The 8,326-nt window shown below is 33.4% G+C and overlaps 1 non-coding gene across 1 annotated transcript; it reads right to left on the bottom strand.

Moving 5' to 3' along the window:
• Nucleotides 1-5,016: 5,016 nt before the first annotated feature.
• On the bottom strand, nucleotides 5,017-5,123 carry LOC139887343 (small nucleolar RNA R71). The gene has a single exon (XR_011773178.1). It is a non-coding gene; the product is annotated as a small nucleolar RNA R71 (small nucleolar RNA).
• Between the last annotated feature and the right edge of the window lie 3,203 nt (nucleotides 5,124-8,326).

Below are 8,326 nucleotides of genomic sequence, written 5' to 3'. Positions count from 1 at the left end.
TTTAATCAAAGTCGATTATCCACTTGATCTTCAATTCGTTAATCCATTCAAAAGCACGACCCTAGGTTAACTTACAACTTCTACATTAGAAAGTTAAAAGTAAATTTAGGCCTCGCACAATATAAATAAACAAAACCATTGATCGCTACTCTGATCAGCTAATTCTGACGTCCTGTGACCTAACGACACGGCACGAATTAAACCGACCGTTTTGACCGTATCTTTGTAGCCACATCAGTTGGTATCACAGCTAGATATTACACTAGACCGTATCTTTGTAACAACCTGACTTTTTCCGTTTACTATCGTTATTTTTCCGTTAAGTATTTAATGGTGGTTACTTAGACTTGTGTGTTTAATAGAATTAAATACATGCTTATTCTTGAATTAATACGTTATATTAATTTATGAACTTATTTCAGAAAGTGAAATAACTAGAAAACGTTACGATTAAGTTAATCGCCTAGAAAACTTTTCAGTTTACGGAACTCAGAAAAATGACGAAATAATTATTTTCAATAATTATTTACTTTAAGAAAAACTAATTAATTTATTATTTATTTAATGAATTAAATTCGGTGATTTTGTCTAAATGACTAGTTAATGTTCCGGAGACCCGATACGATTAACGGCAACGAAACGGACCACGCGCATATGAGTAAGTAAGCAAAACGAGCCCAGGAACACCCCTATAGGGCCCCATCAGCCGAACCCCCTTATGGACTTAACTTGGGCTACAAGGTCATTAGTTATCTTAACTATGCCCTAATTACTAGCTATAAATAGGAAAGCAAATCATGGGAACCCTTATTTTTCCCATTCTAGTCGACATCTCCCTCTCTCCCTCTCCCTCTTGGCCGTTGGCCATCACCACCCCACAACCACCATCACAAGTTGAAATTAGAATAAACCCCGTACACGAACGTTGTTGCTTTGATCGTTCTATACGCGTTTGTGTGATCAATTTAATCGTTTGAGGTATAACTAGTAACCCTAAATTTATTAATTCAGTTTTTTGTTCAATTACACGGTGTAATCAAATCTAGTGCTCAATTAATGGTGTCTAGTGTTGTTGTTTATCGTTTGATTGCGTAATTAACGTTGTATGTATGAAAAACGAATTTGTATTTTAATGATCTGATTTAACTGACATGAGATCTGGTATTGTAATATGTTTAATTAGAAAGATATTGAAAAGTTATTAATTTTAGACTCCGATTTTGCGTGATTTCATTATCGTATGCTCAATATATGCTTAATCGAAGTTTTCGTTAGGGTTTGCATGCTATACGAATTTTCTGAGTTGCATGTGATAATGCTAAAAACGAACATATATTTCATAGCATTATCCTTCAAGAAAGACAAGCTTTTAGTTGCAATTGTTCTATTTACAAGTGATATTCGTTTAAATAATAAAAGGTGAAGACAAAAGACAGATTCGACGATTTGAAGATGCAAACGACCAAAAAGCTATAAAGTACAAAGTACAATCAAAGTGGTTAAATTTATTGATGAGAAACGTCTAAAAGTTACAAGAGTACGAGCCGCAAAACACAAATTACAAGATATTAAATAGCACTAAAGGACGTTCGAAAATCTGGAACCGGGACCAGAGTTAACTCTCAACGCGCGATGCAACGGACCGAAAATTACAAGTCAACGGAATACAAGAATATAATATAATATATATATAATTATATAAATCTATATATATTATATTATATATATTAATTAATGCAGCAGCCCACGTTTTGGAACGACTTGGAACAGTTTTTGGCTGCCATACGATCGGATGACCAGCATGCCCAAACACCATGCGATCGCATGGGAAGGAATCACAGGCCACATCTATAAATTCAGCATTTTTTGGGCGAATTTTACACACCTAATTCAATCTCTCTCTCTCTCTCTCTCTCACACGATATATATATATATATATTTATATTTATAATTTTAATTTTAATTTAAGTTAATAACAATAAGGTTATAGTGGCGAATGTTTTAAGTTTGTAAGTCAAAATTCTGTCCGTGTAACTCTATGCTATTATTAATCATTGTAAGTTATGTTCAACCTTTTTAAATTAATGTCTCATAGCTAAATTACTATTATGTTTATTTAATGCCGAAGTAATCGTGATGTTGGGCTAAATATTAAAATTGGGTAATTGGGCTTTGTACCATAATTGGGGTTTGGACAAAAGAACGACACTTGTGGAAATTAGACCATGGGCTATTAATGGGCTTTATATTAACTAAACGATACCTCGTTAATTTAATATAAAGATTACAATTTGACCTATCGATATATAACCACATACGCTTAATCGGGTACGGTGAGCGGGATATCTATAAATACGAATTATCGTTCATTTTACCGGACATGGGGATGGATTAATAGTTAATGGATTCATTAAAACAGGGGTGGATTACATTCAAAGGTAATTGGTGTAATTTTTAACAAAGTAATAAAACCTTAGACTACACGCAGTCGATAACCTGGTGTATTCATTAAACAAAGTATTAAGACCTTGTTACAATTCGAATCCCCAATTAGTTGGAATATTTGACTTCGGGTATAAGGATAATTTGACGAAGACTCTCGCATTTTATGTTTATGACTGATGGACTATTATGGACAAAACCGTATGGACATATTGAATAATCCAGGACAAAGGACAATTAACCCATGGTAATAAATTAAAATCAACACGTCAAACATCATGATTACGGAAGTTTAAATAAGCATAATTCCTTTATTTCATATTTTATCGCACTTTTATTTACTCTCATTTTATTTATTGCACTTTTAATTATCGTACTTTTTAATTATCGCAATTTTATTTATCGTCATTTTATTTATCGCACTTTAATTTATCGCACCTTAATTATTGTCATTTACTTTACGCTTTAAATTAAATTGTATTTATTATTTAACATTAGGTTTTAACTGCGACTTAAGACATAAAATCGACAAACCGGTCATTAAACGGTAAAAACCCCCTTTTTATAATAATAATAATACTACTTATAAATATATATATATTTATATACAAATACCGTTAAATTTGGCTAGTTCCCTGTGGACGAACCGGACTTACTAAAAACTACACTACTATACGATTAGGTACACTGTCTATAAGTGTTGTAGCAAGGTCTAGGTATATTCACTCTATAAATAAATAAATAACTTGTGTAAAATTGTATCGTATTTAATAGTATTTCATAATAAATATATAACTATTTCGTATACGCCGCTGCACACATCAAGTATTTTTGGCGCCGCTGCCAGGGACATCTTAAACGCCGAAAGCGAAACGCTATAATAAAAAAAATATATAAAAAGTTCTCGGGCCACAATACTGTAGCAGCCCAAGAACTAATTTGAAATCCAGGCCCATGCGATCGCATGAGTTGGACGCCTTAATTTCATGCGGTCGCATGACTGACTGTGACAGGCCACAAACCTAAGACAGCATTTATTACGCGTAAGTTTTATTTATTATTACTATTATTATTAACCCTAATTAGGGTTTAGATATTTAATTAGTTTTTAAATTTTAGTTTCAATTTATATTTAGTATTATTAAGTTTTAATATTTTTATTTATTATATAAACTTAATACTTTTATAAAATAATAATATAAAAATAATATATTTATCAAAATTGTATTTTTTTACAACTTTAAGTTTTTTTTATATTTTATATCTTTTTATTCGTAATATTTGTATTTTTATCGTTTGTAATTAGTTTTTAATCTAGTATTTTGCCGTAGCCATTTTTATTTCTAGATTTCTAGACTTTGCTGTAAAATCCCTTAAGTACTTTTTCTTTAGACTAAGATTTAGGTGCTTTAGAATTTTGTGACGTCGTTTTAAGATTTTAGTACTTTTTAAGTTATTGCTGTTTTGGATATAGAATTCCTTTTAAGCTTTAATACCTTTAGACGCAACTTTTAATATTAAGTTTTTAGAATTCTAAATTTCGACGCTTTATTCTCTTATTTTTATTTTTCGACTGTTCATTTTTCGACGCACTCTTTTTCTTTCTTATTACTCGACGCTCTAGTTTTTAGGACTAAGAATTTTTTCTATTTCTTCTCTAAAATTTCAAAACGAAAAATTATTTTAAGCGGTTAAATTGATAGACATCCAAAATTTTCTGATTCGTAGTAATAGTTGGATTTGTTAGTGGCGAGTTGTGGGCTTTCGATTTAAAGGGTCCTGGCTACCTGCTGCATCTATTGGCTATTCAAAACGTGGGCAAAATCAGAAAAGTCTATTAATTTGATAACTTATATAATTTTTATCTTTTATAGCTAATAGGATATTCAGTGAATGCACCGAGCAAAACGTTCTCAACCTTTTATACGTTCACCACCTGTAACTCGATCAAGACATCTAGCCAATATTGTCACCGTTGATTTTTCTTTAGAATCGTCGTCAAGTCGACCAAGTACTTCAATTCAAATTTCCGATAATCCATTTTTTGAACTCGACCTCACAATTGAGAATCCGGAGGATATTCAGGGACAATTCAGAGATCCTGAACCACTAATCACTCATCCAGAGATTGTCGAGGAAGAAACCATTAAATCAGAATCCCTTAGTGATTCAGATTCAACAAATTCAATAATGGAAAATCTGGAACCTCTAAGTATGGAAGACCGAATGAGAGCTAAACGCACTGGCCAAGGTCATGCAATTACTCAACCAGACATTAATGCGCCAGATTATGAAATCAAAGGATAAATCCTACATATGGTGACTAATCAATGCCAATTTAGTGGTGCGCCGAAGGAAGATCTAAACGAACATCTTCGTACCTTTAATATGATCTGTACTCTATTTAAAATCCGAGAAGTGGAGGATGAACAGTTCTATCTCATGTTATTTCCCTGGACTTTAAAGGGAGAAGCCAAAGATTGGTTAGAATCGTTACCTGAAGGGGCGATTGATACATGGGATGTTTTAGTTGAAAAATTTCTTAAACAATTCTTTCCGGCATCTAAAGCCGTGAGACTTCAAGGAGAAATTGTTACGTTCACACAAAAGCCAAATGAAACTCTATATGAAGCATGGACAAGATTTGGAAAGTTGTTAAGAGGATGTCCGCAACATGGTTTAGACACTTATCAAATATTCTACCAAGGATGTGACATCACTACAAGAAAATACATCGATATAGCAGCTGATGGTTCCATTATGAAGAAAACCGCAACTGAAGCTTACAAAATTATTGATAACACTGCTTCCCACTCACATGAGTGGCACCAAGAAAAAGATATCGTTAGATCATGTAAAGCAGCTAGAGCCGATTCTAGCCATGACTTTGATTCCATTTTCGCAAAGATAGATGCTGTCGAGAGAAGAATGGAAAAGATGACTAAAGATATTCACTCAATACGAATTAGTTGTGAGCAGTGTGGAGGAACACATTTGAGAAAAGATTGTCTCAGTATTGAACAAACAATGGAACAAAGAGAGAATGTTTCATACATGAACCAAAGGCCTGGTAATAATTATCAAAATAATTATCAACCACCAAGACCAATCTATAATCAAAATCAGAATTATAACCGAAATATTCCATACAACAACCAACAAGGTCCTAGCAATCAACAAGTATCCAATAATACTTACAATCAGCAAAGACCTATTTTTCAAAATAAATCACCACAAACCGATGATAAAAAGCCAAATTTAGAAGATATGATGTCGAAGCTAGTTGAATCTCAAACTCAATTTTTCACATCTCAGAAACAAACCAATGAACAAAATGCTCAAGCATTTAGAAATCAACAATCTTCTATTCAAAATCTGGAACAAGAAGTGAGTAACCTAGCAAGGTTGATAGGTGAAAGAAAACCGGGAAGTCTACCTAGAGATACAAATGCTAACCCCCGGAATGAAACAGCTAAAGCCATTACCACGAGAAGTGGTATTACATTTAAACCACCTGAAATACCTGTAATTTCTGATGACTCTATTCCTACTCCAAAAGAACAAAAACCTGAGCAAGATAAGGAAAAAGAACCGGTTGTTGAAAAGGTTAATGAAGATAACACAGTTAAGGTTAAACCTTATGTTAAACCATACCAACCACCACTTCCTTACCCGAGTAAAATGAGAAAAGAAAGACTTGAAGCCGAGCAATCCAAATTCTTGGATATGTTTAAACAAATAAATGTTAATCTTCTTTTCATTGATGTGATTTCAGGAATGCCTAGATATGCTAAATTCTTGAAAGATCTAATTACAAATAGAAAGAAAATGGAAGAACTCTCGGCTGTTACTATGAATGCTAATTATTCTGCAGTACTGTTGAATAAGATACCAGAAAAACTCTCTGATCCAGGAAGTTTCACAATTCCATATTTTTTGGATAGTCTTAGTTCAATAGAAGCATTGGCAGACTTAGGTGCTAGTATAAATTTAATGCCGTATTCACTATACGCTAAACTAGACCTTGGAGAATTGAAACCAACAAGAATAAGCATACAACTAGTCGATCGATCAGTAAAATATCCTAGAGGGATAATGGAAAACATGCTAGTTAAAGTTGGTACTTTAGTATTTCTAGTAGATTTTGTTATTCTGGACATGGAAGAAGATTCTCGAGTTCCTCTCATATTAGGAAGACCATTTTTAAACACGGCTAAAGCAATAATAGACGTGTTCGGTAAGAAACTTACCCTAAGTATAGAGGACGAGAGTGTTACCTTTTCTGTTGATAGAGCCATGCAACAACAGCAATCTGCAGATGATACATGTTATTATATTCAAACTATAGATTCACATGCAGAAATGTTAGAAGAATTTCCAGAATTACAAGGAACAGGAGAATGTTCTTTAGGAGAAGGAACTGAACCAATTGATGAAGCTGAAATGTTAGCTACACTTATGGCTAATGAATACGAACCAACAACAGAAGAAATTCAAATGCTAAAAGAGGAAGACAAATATCGATATAAATCATCGAAAGAAGAACCACCGATATTAGAGTTAAAGCCACTTCCAAACCATTTGGAATACACTTATTTACATGGTGAATCTGAATTACCTGTAATAATATCGTCTTCTCTTACGGAAAATAAAAAATCTCAACTCATTTCTATGCTAAAAGCTCATAAACTAGCTATTGCATGGAAAATTCATGACATTAAAGGCATAAGTCCTTCGTATTGCACACATAAAATCCTTATGGAAGAAGGTCATAAATCCTATGTGCAACGCCAATGAAGACTAAATCCTAATATGCAAGATGTTGTTAAAAAGAAATTATTAAACTACTAGATGCAGGTTTAATTTATCCAATCTCTGATAGTCCATGGGTAAGCCCAGTTCAATGCGTACCTGAGAAGGGTGGCATGACTGTCATCACAAATGAAAAAAATGAGCTTATTCCTACTAGGACTGTAACAGGATGGCGTGTTTGTATTGATTATAGAAAATTAAACGATGCCACCAGAAAAGATCACTTTCCCTTACCTTTCATTGATCAAATGTTGGAAAGATTAGCTGGGAATAGTTACTATTGTTTTCTTGACGGTTTCTCCGGATACTTTCAAATTCCAATAGCACCCGAGGACCAAGAGAAAACCACATTCACGTGCCCTTATGGTACTTTTGCTTACAAACGCATGCCATTTGGACTATGCAACTCTCCTGCAACCTTTCAAAGGTGCATGATGGCGATATTTCACGACATGATAGAAGAATGCATGGAAGTTTTCATGGATGACTTTTCAGTCTTCGATGATACATTTGAATCATGTCTAATTAATCTTGAACGAATGCTTATTAGATGCGAACAATCAAATCTAGTTCTTAATTGGGAGAAATGACATTTCATGGTTAAAGAAGGCATCGTTCTTGGACACAAAATCTCAAAGGAAGGAATTGAAGTGGGTAGAGCTAAAGTAGATGTAATTGCTAAACTTCCACATCCCACCAATGTTAGAGGAGTTAGGAGTTTTCTAGGGCATGCCGGTTTTTACCGACGTTTCATAAAAGATTTTTCTAAAATTGCCACTCCTATGAATAAACTCCTAGAAAAGGATGCTCCATTCATCTTTTCAGATGAATGTATTAAATCTTTTAATATTCTTAAAGAGAAACTCATTAATGTGCCGATCATGATAACTCCAAATTGGAATCTACCATTTGAACTCATGTGCGATGCAAGTGATTTTGCAATGGGAGCCGTTTTAAGACAAAGGATTGAAAAACGATTTCAACCTATTTATTACGCTAGTAAAACGTTACAAGGAGCACAAATGAATTACATAACTACTGAAAAAGAACTCCTTGCTATTGTCTTTGCTTT

Source organism: Rutidosis leptorrhynchoides, chromosome 1 (genome assembly GCF_046630445.1).
Source record: "Rutidosis leptorrhynchoides isolate AG116_Rl617_1_P2 chromosome 1, CSIRO_AGI_Rlap_v1, whole genome shotgun sequence".
NCBI classification, from domain to species: Eukaryota; Viridiplantae; Streptophyta; class Magnoliopsida; order Asterales; family Asteraceae; genus Rutidosis; species Rutidosis leptorrhynchoides.
Note: the sequence above shows the minus strand (reverse complement) of the source record. Positions and strands in the feature narration are given on the sequence as shown.